Source organism: Gracilinanus agilis, chromosome 1 (assembly GCF_016433145.1).
Source record: "Gracilinanus agilis isolate LMUSP501 chromosome 1, AgileGrace, whole genome shotgun sequence".
In the NCBI taxonomy this organism is placed as follows: Eukaryota; Metazoa; Chordata; class Mammalia; order Didelphimorphia; family Didelphidae; genus Gracilinanus; species Gracilinanus agilis.
The window spans coordinates 764,052,796-764,073,437 of record NC_058130.1 but is presented as its reverse complement, the minus strand read 5'-3'; the positions used below and the strand labels follow the sequence as shown (position 1 = coordinate 764,073,437).

At 41.6% G+C, this 20,642-nt stretch overlaps 1 pseudogene; it reads right to left on the bottom strand.

Moving 5' to 3' along the window:
* Positions 1 to 14,875: 14,875 nt before the first annotated feature.
* On the bottom strand, positions 14,876 to 15,026 carry LOC123232612 (annotated as a pseudogene).
* Between the last annotated feature and the right edge of the window lie 5,616 nt (positions 15,027 to 20,642).

Genomic DNA, 20,642 nt, shown 5'->3' with positions numbered 1-20,642 from the left:
TATGACTAGTCCAGGTTCACATAGGAAGTAAAAAGCAGACAGTGGGATGGATTCAAGTCTATGGATGCTCCGAATCCAAACTCATTCTCTTACAGAGAATGGACCTGATGCTGCCCAGAGAGATTAAATAGCTAACTTGGAGTCATACAGATAGTAAGTAGTAGGCAGTCCTCAGAGCCACTGAATCTAAATGCTTATTGGCTGGCAGAGAGGGGAGAAGTTATAGGGGTGAGAGAGAGAGAAAGAAAGAAGGGAGAAGGAAGGTGAGAGAGACATGGAGAAATAGACAGAGACAGAGAGGAGAGACAGAAAGGAAGAGGAGAGAAAGAGACAGAGAGAAGAAATGAGAGAGACAGACACATATACATACATACAGAGAGAGAGAGAGAGAGAGAGAGAGAGAGAGAGAGAGAGAGAGAGAGAGAGAGAAAGGAGAAGGAAAGGAGAAGAGGAATGAGGAAAGAAGGTTAAATGACTTGTCAAAGGTCACTCAAGTGGTATCAAAGGTGAGATTTAAACCCAGCACTTTCTGACTCTAAAGCTGCAATTCTATCAATTACCTCAAAATTGTCAGTTATTTAATGACCATTTGCAACCTTTAACACTTGTGTATTGATTCCAAGGCAGAAAAAAGAGTGGTAAGGGCTAGGCAAGTGGGCAGGGGTGGGGGGGGAAGGAGGGAGGGGGGAAGAAAGGGAGTGATTTGCCCAGAGTCACACTGCTGAGAAGTGTCTGAAGCTAGATTTGAACCCAGGACCTCCTATCTCCGGACCTGAGTGACCTAACTGCTCCCCACCCAGCCCACAATACTCTTGAGTTGTTGTGGCCAGAAACAGGTTAAAATGCAATTGGAAGGGCAGCTGGGTAGCTCAGTGGAGTGAGAGTCAGGCCTAGAGACAGGAGGTCCTAGTTTCAAACCCGGCCTCAGCCACTTCCCAGCTGTGTGACCCTGGGCAAGTCACTTGACCCCCATTGCCCTCTCTTACCACTCTTCCACCTATGAGACAATACACCGAAGTACAAGGGTTTAAAAAAAATTAAAAAAATGCAATTGGAAAATATTTAACAAATTAAATAAAAATACAACAAGACATAGATAATATTATATTTTAGAACACTGATAAGTTACATATGTGGCCACAGACACCTTTGTGGATACTGTAGTGGCCCCAATTTCTGCTTGAGCTTGACCCCCCTGGGCTACACAATAATGCATGTCATTGTCAGCAGGTGCTTTATGTGATATACAATATTTTCAAGTGGATACGATGCATGCATATGTGTATACATATACCTATGTATTATGTATTTTATAATTAACACAACAATACATAATAAATATGTGTCTGATGGGCTGGTAGAGGGATTAGTCTTATTCTGTTTGACCCAGAGAGTCCAACCAAGCTATTGATGGAGAGTTGGAAAGGGGCAGATTTCTGTGCACTTGATGGAAGGAAACAACTTGCTAGCAGTGAGAACTATCCCACAATTCAATGAGCTGCCTCAGAAAGCAGGGAGCTGTCCATTGCTAGAGATCTTTGAGCTTGGACTGGAGGGTCACTTGTCAAGCCTTGATTGCTGAAACCGTGGCTGAGATCTCTTCTAATTTTGTGAATTGTTCTGGGATCCTTTTCCTAGTGGTTAGTCTGATCCTATTGCTACAGTCCTGACTGATTATCCATCATGGTTCCAATGCTGAGGTGAATCTGGAAGGAGTCATTCTGTCTATGTACTGACTGATCTCATGGCAGCCATCTGACTAACCCCCGGGCATTCATCCTTCATCATTTGTAACCCACTGGGCCAAGGCACGCTCCCAAGCTTAAGCCCCTTTCCCTGACCACAGCTCCCTCCAATACTTAGTCACTCTTCTGATTTCCCAGAACCCTCTTTGTACCCCTTAAGCTAAACTGCCACAAGACATTTCTGATATTGTAAAGATTGTAAACATGAATGGCATTTCTCTCTAGCAAACTATAAAAAGGTATTATTGATATAAAATATAGAAATTCTACAGAAAACTATATAAAATTGCCATTCTATATACAAAACAGCATCACAGATAGAAGATTGGAGGGATGGCAGTTTATCTGAAAGAAATCTGGAATTTTTAGTGGGCTGCAAGTTCAATAGGAAACAACAATGTGATTTGATAGCCAAGGAAGTGAATGCAATAATAGGCTACATTAAGAGTTTCTAGGACTAAGGAGGCACTAGTCCTGCTTTGCTCTGCCCTGGATTGTGGTTGTTTCTGGGCTCCCCTTTTTAGGAGGGACATTGATCATCTGAAATGCAAACAGAGGAGGGTAACCAGGAAGGTACAAGAACTGGGGATGTGTAGTCTAGAGAAGAAAAGACTAAAGGAAGAAATCTAATAAATGTCTAGGTATTTGAACCCAGGACCTCCCGTCTCCAGTCAAATGGAGGTTAGACTTGTTTCTGTTTGACTCCAGGATAGAACTAGAAACAATGAGTGAAGAAGCAAGGAGACAGAATTAAATTTCATGTCAGCAAAGTCTTTCTTAACTTTTAATGCTCTCCTAAAGGAAAAAGGACTCTCAGAAGGGAAGTGGGTTCCTGCTCCCTATTGTTCAGTGGCTCAGTAATGTCTGACTCTTCCTGACCTCAATGGGCCATCGCTATACTTGGGGTTTTCTTGGCAAGGATACTGGAGTGATTTGCTGTTTCCTTCTCCAGTGGATCATTTTGTCGGGCACTCAGAGCTTAAGTGGCTTGCCCAGAGTCACTCAGCAAGAAGTATCTGAGGTAGGATTTGAATTCAAGTCTTCAACTCTTAACCACTAAATCACATAACTGCCTCTTCCTATTACCTTCAAACAGATGTCAGATGCCCACCTCTAGTGATACTGTAAATGGGTTCCATTTTCCAATAGGACTTCAATTAGATGAGCTCAAAAGTCCCATCCTATTTATAGATGTGATGCTCAAAATACCCCATTTTAATTTAATTTAATGAAGCCATAGTTTAGTGACAAGAATACTAGCTCTGGAGTCAAAGCCTATGTGACTCTGGATAAGTCACTTTGCCTCTGTTTCCTTCCTCTTAAGTCTATGATCCTAGAACTTGGCTCAGAGTAGAACTCCAAGAAATATCTATGCCAGCCTCTCTGTCTTCTCCTGGGGGCATATGGGACTAAAATTGAATGGAGTTAGATTAGATGAATTAAAGGGAGCCGGGTCACAGGACCCTAAGCAGGGCTGGCAAATCTAATGGACAACCTATTGCTGCCTTGATTGTCTGCCCCGGGCTTCTTGTATGACCTTGGACAGATCTTTCCACTTTCTCATGCCTTGGTTTTGAGTAACTTACTCATGACTTGGAAGCCTCCCCAAACTAAGATACTTTGGGTGAGTTGGCTGAGAGAAAGCCAAAAGGAAGGAGGTTTAGAGTAAGTAGTTGACTCTCCAGGCAGGCACCCATCTGTTGCTATGAATAAAACAGGGCACCGTGCCCTTCAGCAGCCCTCCCTCTCCTACCTTCACAGCCCCTTCCACACAAAGAGTGCTTGTTCATTTGAGGAATCATTCAAAAATGCAAACCTGCAGCTGTTCACTTCCTCCCTATGGATCAGCCTGCCCTTCCCCTATTACCTGCCCCACCCCACACACATCACCAAATGATCCCAAGACAGAAGCAGCCCCCTCTATGAATGCAGAGCCAGAGCCAGAAAAGCATTCCATTCCTGGAAAAAAAAAAAAGGGGGGGGGGAGAGAAATGTGTTCTACTCTGCTGCTCACCCAGGTTCTTTTGACTATTGGGGGGGGGGGTGGGGGTTACATCACCTTCATTTCCAGATGTTTCTTTCCCTCCCATATTCTACCCACTGACATAAACTAAAACAAAGAATAAAAGAAGGGTGGGGGGAGATTTGCAATTCAACAGAACCACTATATTGACAGAGTCTGACAATATATGCAATATTACACACTCACAGTCCCCCACCTCTGCAGAGAAGGGGGGGGATGCCTTATTTTCAGTTCTTCTCTGGGGCCAAGCTTGGTCATTTTAATGGTTTCCATTTTTTTTCTTTCCTTTTAAGTGACTGTGATCACTGTAGATATGGGTTTTCCTGGTTCTGCTTGAGTCCTTCTGATTCATTTAGGGTTGTTGTGAGGCTCTAATGAGATATTATATGTAAACCACTTTGTAAACCTTAAAGGTCTATGTAAATGTTAGCTATTTCTGTGCCATATCCTTCTATGCTTCTAAGCATCCTGCATATTCATTATTTCTTCTGGAATGGGAATATTCCTTTACATTTAGATATCACAATTGGTTTAGCCTTTCCCCAACCCCTGGGGCAATGAATTTTTAACAAAGAGTGAAAGGATCTGGGTTCAAATTCTATATGTCTGCCATTTAGCTACCTGTGTGAATTTGGACAAGTGATTTAATCCCTTTGGGCCTCAGTTTCCCCATCTGTAAAATGAAAGTTAAAATACAGAGAAGCAGACAGTTGTTTACATGTTGTAGCCACTATTCGAATGTAAAGTCCTGGTGGAGAGGAAAGTTGCAGCGAAGGGAGGGGCTGGAGGCTTAAGTGGATTCAATATTGCAGATGAAAATGAAGTGCCTGAGTTGGAGTGACCTGGGGCCAAGGCCAAATGCATAATCCCTCTGCTGGCTTCTTCTCTTTTGTTTTTACTATTGAGTTTATAAAGAGGGGTTCATGTGCATCCAGGGGTGATTACAGGCTTCAAAATCCCACTCTCTGGATTTTACCTCCCCCATACGTCACCTTTGCTGATCTAAAACATGGGGGCTATGGCCAATCAAGGGGGTATTGTCTGTTCCTTGGGGCTGTCCCCTGAATCAAGCATTCTGGGAATCAATTACATTCATTCCAGACCAATTCTATTCCTTCCTCCTCATGCCTGCCACAAATACTTACTGCACAAAAGACAAGCATGTATACTAAGCAGATACTACCTTTGTTCAAATAAGCCATAAAACAGGAATTGAGGAAGACATACAGATTAAGGGAGATGATAGACTGCACAAAGGCAACCAGGTCCTTCTGCATGGGAGGGAGATAAAAAAAACTCAGCTGGACCAAGGAGAGAATGATCTCTCCAGAGAGTCCTGTCCCCAGAAATCTCTGGCACTAGAGGCAAAAGGACTCTTCCCACCTGCCTTCAGTTCCAAGAACCCCTATTAGCCATTCAAAAGCTTACGCTTTCTCTCTCAATCTGTCTCTCTTGACCTGTGGGTTGGTAGTTTGGAATTTTGTCTTCCCAAGTTTCCTTTTTGTTCTGCAATGAGACTTTAGAACATGATTCAGCACACCCAAAATGGAAGTGGCCCCAGAGCAGAGGTCAGAGACCTGCTTCTAGAAGAAAATATTCTGTGTTCCCCTTTTGTAGTAATGTTTTTTGAGTTGTTTTTTGGGGGGTGTCTGACTCTTTGAAACCCCATTTGGGATTTATTTGGCAAAGATACCAGAGTGGTTTGCCATTCCCTTCTCTAGCTCATTTTACAGATGAGGAAACTGAGACAAATGGGGTTAAAGGATTTGCCCAAGGTCACATAGCTAGTTAGTATCTGAGATCAGTTTTGAGCATAGATCTTCCTGATTCCAAGCCCAGTGTTCTATCCACTGAGTCACCTAGCCACTCTTTTGTAATAATCCCACCATTCTTTTTCATTCTTTCAGTACCCTTCCTCATCTGAAATGTCCTTAAAAAAAGAGAAAAACTCACCCCTTGGTGCTTTCAAAATTGTGTTGCCTCTAGTAGATTTCTTCTGTGACCAGATGATCTGATTTCTCTCCTCTCCTCAGCTCTGAGTCCTTTAATATAAATTTCATTTCCAGGGTTGAGGGGTTAAAGTCCAAATGTGGTGGTTCCCTGGTCATTGATGATAAAAATAAACCCACTATGGAAACTGTGAAAATCTGTGCTATTTCCATCTGTTTGTTGTCCTTCCTTCTGGTTTTCTCTATAAATCTGGAATTTCTAGCTTAGTCAGGTCTCCCTGAATTTTCTTATAGACTTATTTCCCTCCCAAAGAATGTTGCTCTTTATGAAACACTGTTACTCATATTCTTATTCCATTCCTCTCTGTCATTATTCAATTAACAAAAATATATAGCGCATTTATTAGGTGCTAGGCACTATGCTAAGGGCTAGAGATACAAAAAAAGACCAATATAGTCCCTGCCTTCAAGAAGCTTACTTTCTAATGGGGGAAATTACATGTAAATAACTAGAAACATACAAGATACAAATTTAGACTCTGATCCTCTCTCAGAGCTGGGATGCCACATTTGTCCTTCAAGATTCTAGGATACCCTGAGGAAATGACAGCGTTTCTCTTCCCTATTGCCATGACAAATAAGCTACAGGGACTAGCTCCCCAGTTCTATTTGGCTACTTACCACTTATCACTTAGAGGAAATGGCAAATCACTCCAGCATCTTTTGCCAAGAAAACCTCAAAAGGGGGTGGGAGAAGAGTTGAAAGCCACTGAAATGACTCAACAACAATTTACTTCAAAGATAGAGTGAGAACAAAGTGCAAACATTTCTCCTAATGCCTCCTGGGCAGATTCTCCCTAGAACACCTTGATCTCTAAAAAGAACAGATTCGACTAGGTTCAGTTTCTACATTGGTCCTACCAAGTTCACAATCAAAGATGGCATCACTGCCTGCTGAGTCTTTGTTTTAACTACCATAGGACTAGAGTCCCAAAGATCACTCCTCAGTCCTCAGGACATTCACCCAAACTGGCCACAAACAACCCAGACTCTGGAAAGCCAGGATGCCAAGGTATCATCCCCTCTTTTTTGAACTTAGCAGGTTGTAGGATGTACTTCCTTCTTTGATTAAGGCAAAGTGGCTAAAGTAGAGATGGGATTAAAAAAAATACCTCTACAGCCAGTAGAAGAGGTTCTTCTTGTCATCATGTGGTCAATCAATGGGAACTAATGTCCATGCATAATCCATAGTCTCTTCAAGGCAAGTCTCTCCACATCACACCAGTTCTCCTAGAGGCAGGAAGCAGGTTTCTCCATGACTCCACTTGGGGAGATTCCATTTGAGACCCTCTCTGTAGACACTAGATCCTAAATTACATCAAGGAGATGAAGGCACCAGTAGCAGGAAGGTTGGGAAAAAATTCCTGTAGAACAGTGGTTCCCAAACTTTTTTGGCCTACCGCCCCATTTCCAAAAAAAAAAAAAAAAAATTACTTACCCCCTGGAAATTAATTTTTTTTAATTTTAATAGCAATTAATAGGAAAGATAAATGCACCTGCGGCCATCACCGATCTTCTGGATCACTGCAGCACCCACCATGGGGTGGTAGCGCCCACTTTGGGAATCACTGCTGTAGAAGGTGGTATTTGAACTGAATCCTGAAGGAAACCAGCCAGATTTTCTAAACCAGAGTTTTCTAAAGTTCTGTGATTCGTGTTTTCTCCCTCCCCTTTTCCTTCCCCCTGGAGTTGATAAGCAATTCCACTGGGTTATACATGTATTGTCACTGGGAACTATTTCCATATTTGAATTCCATTTCAGAATTGCTCATTTTATAAGAATGTTTTCCTGACACTGAGTTCACACTTCTTGATGTACTCTGAGGTTTTGTCGTTGGTGTTTTATGTCTGGTGAGGTTGGGGTGACACGCACAGGTGTTGAGTTATTCGATTCTATGGGGGGGATTGGGTATGGGCCAGAATGTTAGTGGTGTTTGTTATATGGCTGTGGTGGATGAGCTTTGGCTTTATTAGGATGGATCTTGTTTATGGCTATTTATGTTGCTTTAGAGGTGGTTTGTGGGCATAGATTATAAAAATACAAGAATGAAAATTATTGAAATGATAAATGATAGAAAGTATGTTTTTATTAAGCCTTTTTCAGTTGAAGTAATCAAGGAAAATGTTGAAGGATGTATATTAGCTTGGCCCTTGGGTCCTGTTTTTTCATATTCGTTTAGATCAATTAGTATGGTAGCAATGCGTTGGCCTATTTGTCAATTTATTCTACTTTTAACCATAGCAAAATATTCTAAATTAATTAAATAAATAAAAATTTCCATTAAAAAAGGTTATTCTACTTCTCTTCTCTTTCTACACTTTCTTAGTAACTTCAACAGCTCCTCTAGTTTTAATTATAATCTCTCTTCATTCACATGGCTCCCAAATATGTGTGTACATAATACATCTATATGAATATATATATGAACACATATGTATGCATTGTCCTACACTTCAGACCCTTATCACCAGCTGTCTGTTGGGCATTAGCATGACTTCCATCTGGAAAATCCAAAGTCATTTCAAACTGAACTCATTCTCTTCCCCATCGCACCCTTCTTTTGAATTTCCCTGTTACTGTCAAGAGCACCATTATCCTTCTGGGGACCGGGGCCCCCAAGTTCAGTGGAATTCTGACTCCTCAGGGTCACACCATTTAGTTTGTCCACATTGTCTATCCCTTCCATCCTCTGCTCTCCACTCCCACAGCTGCCCTCCTAATTCAGGTCCTCTTTGCCTTGGTGACAGCCTTCTAAGGGATCTCCCTGCCTTAGGTCTGTCTTCACACTCAAATCTATCCTCCTTTCAGCTGCCAAAGTGACTTCTATAATGTGTAGGCTTGACCATATCACTCCCTTACTGAATTCCACTGGTTTTCTACTTCAGCATGCATAATAGCCATCCCAGAGATAACTGGGATGGTATTTTTTTCCAGCTTGGGAACAAGATGGCATCTTCAGATCAAAATCGAGGATGGGGTTTCTCTCATTCCAGTGGGAGTTTTTGAGGTTCTTAAATCGAGAAGCAGGATTCTGTAAAAGGGAAAACTGTAATAATGAGATTAACCCTACCCTGCCCATTTTTAGATTTAATCTCATTATTACAATTCACACTCAGATTTTCCAAGTTCTGAGACCTATTCTCCCTGTTCCATACCTTGCTGCTTCTAGAATTTGTATTGTTATCCTTGGTTTATAGATTGCCTTCATTTTCCAATATCTCCATCTGCCCTCCCCTATCCAAACAGTAGGGTTTCACCTTGCAAAGGCCTGTGCTGCTGCCAACTCAAACCAGAGCAAACTGTATAGTTTTCAGTGAGAGCATTTAGACCTTGGAAATCAGCAAATGCTACAAATCAAGGCTTGAGTTTTTTGTTGAGACTAGACTTCAGAAAGAAATGGAGAAAATGTTAATAATGGAAATTAAAGTTAAAAGTGTCTTGCCTCTATTTCCCCACTCCCTGCTTCTGCCCCGAAAGAGCTGATTGTTAAATATTTACCAGAACACCATGAGCTAGCTTTAAGGCTTTGGAAGTTTTCTTAACTTGAATGACCAGAATATCGGCAGGTTTTAAAGAGAAAATTTGGCTTTCCTGCCAGACTACTCAAGAGGAAATATCAGTCCCAATATCCAACCTAACCTACTCTAACAATGACACTTAATGAGATCCCTATGGGTGAAGCCAGGTTTGTTGGTATTGACTTTGTATGTGGGCGGGGGGAAGGGAGGGAGAGAAAAAGAGAGAAGAAAAGAGGAGAGAAGAGAGAGAGGGAGGGAGAGAAAAAGAGAGAGAAGAAAAGAGGAGAGAAGAGAGAGAGGGAGGGAGAGAGAGAAAGAGGAGAGAGAGGGAGAGAGAAAGAGAGAGTGGGGTAGAGGGAGGGGGTAGGAGAAGGAAACAGAGAGGGAGAGGGAGGGAGAGAAGAGGAAAGGAGAAAAATTCTGTCTCCTCAATTATTGCCGGCAAGCTAAGAATTTAAGGGTCATTCTTCTGCCTTGGACAGATACAATTCAAGGTGCAGGGTAACCAGGTGACAAACCCTTAGGCAATGAGCTGACAAGTCTTAGGAAAAAAAGTAGGCAATGAATTCTGAGGCTAAAACCTAGCCAGAGTCCTTGCTCACTGGTCTGAGAGAGGAGGACTGATTCTGTTTTCTGAGTTCCCAGCCAAATAATTGGTTGTCATCACTGGATCCTGGAGTCATTCCTAGAGATGTGAAAGATGATAGGATCTAGTGCCAAACAGGACATTAGTGATCATCGTGAGATAACAGAATCATAGATTTAGAGCCAGAAGGAATTTCAGAGGTCATCTACTTTTACCTCCTCATTTTACAGATGAGGAAACTGAGTCTTGATAAGGGAAAACCTGTAAAACTAAGAAGGTGCAAAACCAGGATTTTAAAAATTAAATTTTATTTTTTTCACTTAATAGGCATTTATTTTCATTCCCTTCCACCACCACCCCCACTGGAAAAGACTGCAACAAATACACATAATCAAGAAAAATAAATTCCCATATAGGCCATGTATAAAAACATATGCCTCCTGCATCTAGAGCCCATTACCTCTGTCAGGTACTGAGAAGCAAGCTTCAGCACAAGTTCTCTGAAATCATGGCTGGTCATGGCATTAATTTGAGTTAAGTCTTTCGAAGTTGTTTGTCTTTACAATATTGTTGTTACTGGGTAAGTTGTTCTCCCAGTTTTACTCACTTCACTCTGTATCAGTCCATACAAAGCTTCCCAGGTTTCTCTTGTCATTTTTTACAACACAATAATATTCTGTCACATTCAAATGTCATAAGTTCATATTCCCAGTTGATGGGTATCTCCTTGGTTTCCAGGTCTTTATCACACAAAAAGAGCTGCTATAATTGGATTAAAAAAAACATATTTGGCCCCCTTTTCCTCTTTCTTTGATCTCTTTGAGGTATAAACCTAGTAGCAATAAAGCTGGATCAAAGGATATGCACCGTTGAATAGCTTTAGAGGCATTTTTTTTCCAAATTATTTTCCAGATTGCATGATTGCACATGTACAACCTGTATCAAATTACTTCCCATCTCAGGGAGGAGGAAGGAAAGAAAGAAAGGGAGAGAAATTGAGATGTAAGATTTTAGAAAACTAATGTTAAAATTTTCCATGTAATTGGGAAAAATATAACATTATTTTTAAAATTACTCTCTAGAATGGCTGGACCCCTTCACAGTCCCACCAATAGGGAAGGAATGTTCTGTTTTCTCACAGACCTTCTAACATTTGTCATTCTTTTCTGTCAACTTCAATAACCTGATGATGGTTGCAATAAGACCAAGATTTGAATCCACCGAGGACCTCTGGTTCCAAATCTGTGTAGTCTAATCCTCTCCTTTTATAAATCAGGAAACTGATCCAAGAAGGGAGAAGTGACTAGTACCCTAGAGACACTGGCAAAGCTAGATATTAACCCTCAATTTGCTGATTCCAAATTCAGTATTGGTTCCATTGTACTATACTACCTTTCTTATGAGTGTGAAGTATTGACAGTGAAATGGTGATGATGGAGAAGATTCTCTTCCCACAAATGGGGCCATGCTATAGTTTTCTTCCTTCAGTCATTTCAGTCATCTTTGTGACCCCATTCCAAGTTTTCTTGGCAAAGATACTGGAGTTGTTGGCATTGCCTTCTCCAGCTCAACTGACAGATGAGGAAACTGAGGTAAACAGGGCTAAGTGACTTGGCCAGGGTCACACAACTAGGAAGTATTTGAGGCCAGACTAGAATTCGGGGAAAATCAGTCCTCCTGACTTCACTTTATTCACTATGCTACCTGGTCATCCCAAAGGGTAGTCAAAAGGGCATTTAATTCAAGATCGAGGTTCTGAGTTCAAGCCAAAGATCCATTTCTAAATATCTATTGTAACATTGAGGAAGCTAGTTTCTCTCTCTGAGTCTCAAAAAGTTTCCATGTCTACAAAATGAGAAGATTGCATTAGGTGACCTCTGAGGTCCTTCCTGCCACCAAAGTCTATCATCGAAATTGGATTCTGAACCAGTTGGTTTCTCAGATGACGTGTAAATGCTTTAAGTGTCTCTCACCTGAATGTCCCTGGCAAGTACCTTTGTTTTCAAAGGTCAAGAGGCAGTGATGGTGTCAAAGAACTCTCCTCTCTCCAAGCCATAGCCCTATAGAGGAGGGGATGTTGGGAGGGGATGAGAGGCGGGGGGAGGGGGTGTCAGACCTTCTTGCCAGTTTAGTCACAGGACAGAAAAGGATCTGAGGTTGAAAATAACTTCTCTAGCTCTAAGACTAGATTACTGTGGGATCTCCTCCTTAACAAATGACCTCAATCTCACACACACACACACACACACACACACAAACACACACACACACTGATCTCCTCCTTCCCAGGATTAAGGGAATTCCCCTTCCAGACCTAGGATTGGGATAGTAAATTGATGATCAGGGAAGTTAAGTTGTCAGACAGGGAGAAAGTTCACTGTTTCCTAGTAGCATCAGTTCCCTCCTGGATCACTTCCTTGTCATGGTGAAGAGGCTTGCATAGCTTAATGGAACTATGAGCTATTCAGGGTTACCTAAGGTCAAGTCATAGAGGAGAGTTTTGAGACACCTAGATTATACACCGCCTTGTCAATGGGAGCTCTCTCATGGGCATGTGCACACACACACACACACACACACACACACACACTCACACACACAGAGTGCACACACAAATACACACAGCCTAATGAGAACTCAGATTTCTTAGACTTTTCATTTTGACCATCCTGGTCCTTTATGAGTTTCAGGGTGGAGCATTCTTGAAAGCAGAAGAAAAATGCTCTGGATCCTTGAGCCTAGGGAAGTAAAAGTTGGAGAAAGGCTTCTGGAAGGGCTTCAAGGCTTTGAGTGTCAGTGTTCTGACCCACTCAGGAGCCAAAAAAGCCCATGAGAGACTTTCATTAGCATTCTCTCTGGCTGTCCGCAGTCCTGGAATACTCTCCCTCCTCATCTCTGCCTCCTGGCTCGCCTGGCTTCCTTCAAGTTCCTGCTGAAATCCTCATCTTTCTCAGGAACTCCTTCTGAATCCTCCTTAATTCTAATGCCCTCTCTCTATTGATCAGCTCCAATTTATTCTGTCAATAGCTGATTTGCACTTAATTGTTCTCCTATTGACTCCCCCATTAGATTTTGAGCTCCTTGGGAGCCAGGTTTGTCTTTTTGTCTCTCTTTGTATCCCCTTCATAGACTTAGTGTTGGAAGGATCTTATAGGTCATGTTGTCCTATAGCCAGATAAATAGACTAAAGTTCATGGATGTCAAGCAACTTGCTCAAATTTCCACAGGTAGCAATGAAGATAGAATTTACACAAGGAAGCCAATCTGTCAGGGACAGAGGTTAGCCATTTGCTCTCCGTCTAGAAAGGAGAGATAACAGAAACAACCTGGCCAGTCATTTATTAGAACATCCTAAGGGTTTCTCTGCCTTTTAACAGCAAGCATCAATAACAGAATTTGAACCCAGGTCTTTAGACTCCAAAATGAGTATTCTTTATATTAACCATACTGTGCTACTTCATCCTAGAAGCTTTAGCCTTAGAAGACATAGCATATTGTGTTCTTCTGTTGACATAGGTATATCTGGATTCTGAGAACTTTGGATGGGGCTGAGAAATTCCAAGGGATCCTGCTGATTTCCTATTTTGCTACCTTTAGCTCTTGGCCCAGAGCTCCACTTCTAAGACTTGGGCTTAGGAGAACAAGCTAGTCCTGTTAGCCTTCTACTAGCAATGAGAAGGAGGAGGTGAAAAGTAACCTTGCCCTCCCCACCATTATCCCCAGTCACTCTTGGCTCTGGGACTGCTAAGTTGTCCCTAGGTGTGCTAATGCCCTCTCCTGGGGAGTTCTGGAGCTTCATCTCCAAACTTTACTGTCTCTAAAGTTGACTTTTAGGTCATTCCTAGAATGAAAGAATTTTGGATTATAAAACCATATGTCTAGAAGTGATAGGGATCTCAGAGATCTAGACCCGAGCCCTCATTTCACAGTGAAGGGACATAGACTGGTTTGCCAAAGATCATTTCAAATCAATGTTTCAAAAGTGTTGTCTAAATTTATTCACTCTCTACTTTGTTACTTAACTGAGAGCCTCGGCTTCCCCTTTCAGAATTATGGCTCAGATCTTATTTTAAAGTTCATTAAACATTCCTTTACGTGTCAAGAATTCTAAAAATATTTGAGTATTTGCAGCATGCTGCCTATTTTGCAACAATGGAGGTAGGTTAGGGAATGCAGTTGAAACCACTTAAGTATATTAACCATTTCAGTCAAGAAGTCTTCTTTCATTCTATAAATTATTTCTTAAATGTCTGTTGTGTTTTCATGAAATCATCAAGCCTCAGAATGAGCCATAAGATGGAATCTCTGCTCTCAAGGAGTTTCCAGTTTATTAAATCATCATGTCAAGTTGACTCTGAAATGGTCTTTTTGAGCTCAGAGAGATTTTCTTCCTGACAATTTAAGTACTTCTGCTTCTTTTGGAAGAGTTTTGATCTAAGTTCATCTTTATAAATGCTCATTCTTCCCTTATTAAGTTGGTCTTTGGGTCATATCACTGTGTGGTGACTTATCTCCCAAGGAATGGTCAGAAAGAAGTATGAGAAGGGGAACGTCAAAAAGACTGGGCTGGGGCAGCTAAGTAGCTTAGTGGTTAGAGAGCCAGGTCTAGATATGGGAGTTTATATCTGGCCCCAGACACTTCCTAGTTGGGTGACCCTGAATAAGTCACTTAACCCCAATTATGTAGCCCTTACCACTCTTCTGCCTTAGAACCAATACTTAATATTGATTCTAAGAGGGAAGGTAAGAGTTTTAATAAAAAAAAAATGGGTTTCCTGTTTGTGACTCTTATAAGAATTGGTTGTCCAGAATAAGGTTTATGGAGTCCCTGTCAGTTTCTCTTGTTTTCCATTGGATTGGATAATTAAGAATAAATATACTCCCCAAGTCTAGCTCTTCCTTTATATAATGACTGAACTCCTTGTGGCAGCATTTTGTAAGACAAATCATTTCCAATGCTCTGGAGCTGGAGAATCAGAAGGACCCTTCCACATCTTGCCTAAGAACTTCTACAATTTCCATGACTGGCATCCACAATAAATTTACTACTTCTGAAGGCCAAAAAAAAAAAAAAAGCTTTCAAGTAACAACAATCGTGTCTCTGTCAAACCTCACTGACTACGATACTACCACTGCATGAAACTCTTTTTTTTCTCCCACAGTCAGTCACAGTTTAATATGTTTGCAGATAAACCCTGTGTAATCAAAAGAAAAGGAAATAGGGTATAAAGGGAGTCCTAGCAGCCCTTAGCATGAAACATCCTGTTCTTCCCACAGGCAGATGGGGAAGGATCTAAAAGAAGTCTTCACCCTTCACTGAAAACTCAGCCTGGCTTATCTTAGGTGAGTTTCTTTTAAGTCAAAAACTGGGGCCAATTTGGAAGTAAGGATTAGAGGTTTGGGGGTAGGGAGAGGGTTGGAACTAGGATTCAATCTTAGGTCCCATGATTCCAAAGTTAGCACCTTTTTTATGCATACTATGTTCCTTTAGATCTGGAAGGGAACTTAGAGAGCACCAGGCTCCCTTCAGTTAAAGAAGGGAAACTGAGTTCCAGAAAGAAGTAACTTGCCTAGGATCACATGGAAAATCAGTGTTTCTAATTTGACTCTTAGAGGAATACTCCCTTAGTGGACAATAGATCCCAACCTGTGATGGTAGTAATTTAAGTTACCAACTAGACAAAAGTTACATAGTGAGTAGAAGGCTATACTTAGAGTCAGGAAGGTCAGAGTTTGGTTGAGCTCTACCTCTGGCTCTTAGTAGCTGCGAGACTATCTTCAGGTTGCTTAATTTCTCTGTGCCTCAGGTAATTCTCTAAGCCTGTCTATCAACAAATATCTATTTAATCCCCTACCTTGGACCAGGACTGAGCTAGGTAAGAACTGGGCAGCAATGTGTGTAGTGAAGTTAGAAGGACACGAGTTCAAATCTGGCCTCAGACACTAGCTGTATGACCCTGGGAAAGTCACTTAACCCTATTTACCTCAGTTTCCTTATGTGTTAAAATGAGCTGGTGAAAGAAATGGCAAATCACTTTAAAATCTTTACCAAGAAAACCAAAAATGGGGTCAGGGACACAATTGAAGAACAAATAAACAAACTTACTTAGATCTTACATTCTATCAAAGAGAAAACCTACACATTGTTAAGTGTCTGTAGGATAAATGCTAGGTTGTTAGAGAGAGAAGGCATAAGTCTAGTTTTGATGCTCATCAGTATGTTACCAATAAAATCATAGATGCATGTTGCCTCAGAGTTCTTAAGCCTTTCAAAGCTGATTATCTTTATCATATTGCTGTTATTATATAAATTGTGTGATGAGCAAAAATTCCAAGACCAAGTTCTGGGAAATAAAATCGATTTATTCATTAGGCTAGCAATAGTCAATAAATTAATTGGCCCATGATCTCTCTTGGTTACCAAAGACAATTCATTCAGAGTCTTGAGACATTTAAATACAGTGTTCAAAGCTCATTACTCTGTCCTCCCCTAGAAAATCCAAGATATCTCTAATTGGTCGATATCTAATGAGGAGGTGGGCTAATATTTTCCAGGCCCTCCCTGAGGATGGGGAAAGTCACATGCCTGATCACAGCATTCCAATATCCTTGATATCCTGGATGGAGAAATCAAGTTAGGTTTGGTTAAGATTGACCTCCATTACCCATCCCAGTGGGGGAATCAAGGACACAACCATGTCACCTCCCCAGACATACTTAATTGGAGCCAGATTTGTTTATTAGAAAAGGATGAATTTTAGATTCTGTCTTAATTATCCCAATTTTTGAGGATGCTCTGTGGCAAGGAATTTGAAGGTATTCCTACAATTGTCAGGACAAAAGAATGAGGTCAAAGGCTTGAAAAACATGAGGTTACAGAGCAGGATTAGAAAGCAAAATGGTACACTTTTTTTTAACCCTTACTTTCTGTCTTGGAGTCAATACTGTGTATTGGCTCCAAGGCAGAAGAGTGGTAAGGGTAGGCAATGGGGGTCAAGTGACTTGCCCAGGGTCACACAGCTGGGAAGTGTCTGAGGCCAGACTTGAACCTAGGACCTCCTGTCTCTAGGCCTGACTCTCAATCCACTGAGCTACCCAGCTGCCCCAAAATGGTTCACTATTAAGAATAAATCTTGTCTGATTCTGTTTACTTCACAGCATTAGTTCACACAAGTCTTCCCAGATTTCTCTGACACCATTCTTTCACCGTTTCTTATAACCCCATTGTATTCCATCACATTTATCTACCATAATTTGTTCAGTCATTCCCCAATGGATGGGTACCCCCTTAGTTTCCATATCTTTGCCATGACAGAGCTGTTGTAGGTGTTTCTGTATATGTGGGTCCTGTGAGATAACCAGTGCAAAAACACAGTAATAAAAGACAAAAAGATGAGGTATGAGAAGAACAGCAAGTAGGCCATCTTGGCAGGAATATTAAGTGGGGGGGGGGACACTAATGTGTAATAAGCTTGGAAAGCTAGTCTAGGATCCCATCATGAGAGGCTGTAAGTGACAGGCTAAGGTATCTGCTCTGAAAGGTAATAGAGAACCACCATCACTTACTAAGTGTCTGCTATGTGCCAATAAACGTTAGTATTGCAGGGGATAGAAAGCCAGGAAGAGTTGGACTCAACTATTGACTGCCTGTGAGACCCTGGGCACTGTGCTCAGCTTGTCTGGATGCCAGTCTCCTCAGCTGAGAATGAAAGGGGTCCAACTCAATAACCTCTAAAGTCTCTGGCTTCCTTTAAGACTAGCTCAAATCCCACCTTTTACAATCCCCTAAGCTGCTAGTGCCTTCCTCTCTAAGATTCCCTTCTAATGATAATATAGCTATATATTTCTGTGTATTTATATAACATATAACATAGTATATGTTTTATAAATATAGTATATAATATATACATATAAATATGTATGTATATATGTATGGTTGGACAGCACAGTGGATAGAGCTCCAGATCTGGTGTCAGGAAGACCTGAGTACAAATCTGACTTCAGATACTAGCTATGTGACACTGGGCAAGTCACTTAATCCTGTTTGCCTCAGTTTCCTCTTCTGTCAAATGAGCTAGAGAAAGAAATGGCAAACCACCCCAGAATCTTTGCCAAATGTGGTCACAAAGGGTCAAAGATGACTAACTCACTAAAGAACAAGTATGCATATTGTATATATAGAGATGAGATTTGAAGTGAAATTTAAAGAAAGCCAGGAACCCTTACAGGTCATTGAGTCTAACTTTCTTCATTTCACAATTGAGAATATGAGAGAGACAGACAGACAGACAGACAGACAGACAGACAGACAGACAGAGAAATGGATAGATAGACACACGAATACATGGATCCATGGATGGATGATAGGTAAGTAGATGGATGGATAGATGGATGATAGGTAGATAGATAGATAATAGATAAATAATAGAGGGATAGATGGATAGATAGATAGATAGATAGATGATAGATAGATAGATAGATAGATAGATAGATAGATAGATAGATAGATAGACGAATAGATGGGTGGGTAGATGGGTGGGTAGATGGATAGATAGATGGATGGATGGATGGATGATAGGTAAATAGATGGATAATAGATGGATAGAAAGATAGATAGATGGATGGATGATAGAGGTAGATGGATAGATAAATAGAAAGATGGATGGATAGATAGATAATAGATAGGTAGATAATAGGTAGGTAGATGATAGAAGGATAGATAGATGGATGGATAGATAGATTAATAGATTGATGGGTGGATGGATAGATAAATGGATGGATAGATGGATGGATAGATGATAGGTAAGTAGATGGATGGATAGATGGATGATAGATGGATAGAAAGATAGATAGATGGATAATAGAGATAGAGATAGATAGATAGATAGATAGATAGATAGATAGATAGATAGATAGATAGATAGATTTTATTGATTTTATCAGGGGCAGCTGAGTGGCTCAGTGGATTGAGAGCCAGGCCTAGAGACTAGAGGTCCTAGGTTCAAGTCCGGCCTCGGACACTTCCAGCTGTGTGACCTTGGGCAAGTCACTTGACCCCTACTGCCCACCCTTACCACTCCTGGGCCAAGTATGGTCCCTAGCCCGGATGAAAAAAGGAGGAGGGTTGGGCGTGGGGCTAGCAACCCCACCCTGTAAAAACTACATCTGCTAAAGAAACTGCAACCTAAAGTAGGGGCAGCTGGGCTAGCTCAGTGGATTGAGAGCCAGGCCTAGAGACGAAAGGTCCTAGGTTCAAGTCCGGGCTCAGACACTTCCCAGCTGGGTGACCCTGAGCGACTGTGTGTCCCATTGCCTACTGGTTGTGGCCCTATGCTCCTAGAATGGAGTCCCAGGATAAAAAAAAATTGTGATTTAGTTATCACAATAACTATCACAATAAATTTCAGTTGTATCTGGCTCACTATAACCCCATTTGGGGTTTTCTTGGCAAAGATCCTAGAGTGGTTTACCATTTCCTTCTCCAGCTTCTTTGACAGAGGAGAAATGGAGGCAGATGGGGTTAAGTGACTTGCCCAGAGTCACACAGCTAGTAAGTGTCTCAGGCCAGATTGGATCTCAGGTTTTCCAGACTCAGTGCTCTATCTACTATACCACTTAGCTGCCTAGATGTATATATGTATGTATGTACAATTTTTGCACATGGCTATTTAGATGTCTCTCCTATTTGTATGTGAGTTCCTTGAGGTCAGGGACATAGGTTTGCCTTTCTTTGTATTTCCCAGCACAGTGGCTCAGTGTTCTCATTACTGGCACTAAAAAAAATGTATTTTGACTGACTGATTTCCAGCTCTAGACGGATGATCCTCTGGGTCCCTTGGCACTACAATGATGCCTTCCAATCCTGCTCCTGAGGCTTGGCTTCCCCTGTTGTCTAAACTCTTGAATGCCTGGAGGGAACTAGCCCTTTGCCCTGGGTTACAGCTGAATAGCAAAATGCTGTTTGGTGAAGAATTGCTTATTACCCATTGGAGCCTTGATTCCCCTTGGTGAGAATGAACCCCCATAGCACAGCCCCAGTTGGTATTTGTGGAATGTATTCCTCAAATCATCACAAGCCATGCCAGGCGATGCTGAAACTCATGGAGGGGGGAGGCACAACCCAGGGCTCCCCAACCCTCCCCACCCAAAGACATTCGTCAGTTTCAGCTTGTCTCTTTCAGTTTGTCAGTCTCAGCTTTGCCAGCACCATGTTTTTGAGAGAGAAAAAAATGAGAACTGGGCTCTGTTTCAGTAACAAGTGAATTATTTTTTCCCTTCTATATGGAAGTGATGTGTGCTGGGGAGTGGCACTTCTCTGCCATCTGCATAAACACACATCAGGGGTGCCAGTTTCTGCCAGTCCCTTTCAAGGGAGGGAGCGGGTGGGCCTCGAGAGAGACCTACCCTCAGTGAGTCACGGCGTTCACCCAACAGCTCCCCCAAAGCCATCTCCAGAAAGAAAGCAAACACATGCTCTCTCCAATAGACTAAAGAAACTGAAATAAGTCTTGTTCTGAAGCTTTTCCAATGTGGTTGTTACTCCACTATCAACTTTTTTTCTTTTAAAACTAATCTTGTTGCCAAATACAGAGAGGAGGCATTCTTCCCTCCTCCCCACCATCACCCACAAAGGGTACTAAGAACTGTGCCCTGCAGAAGAGAGAAATCGTGCTATTCATGCCAGCCTAACAGTACTCTGTAATAAGAGAAGGGATGGTTGGAAGAAAGCAGAAAATTGAATCCATTCTTCTCTAAGATCC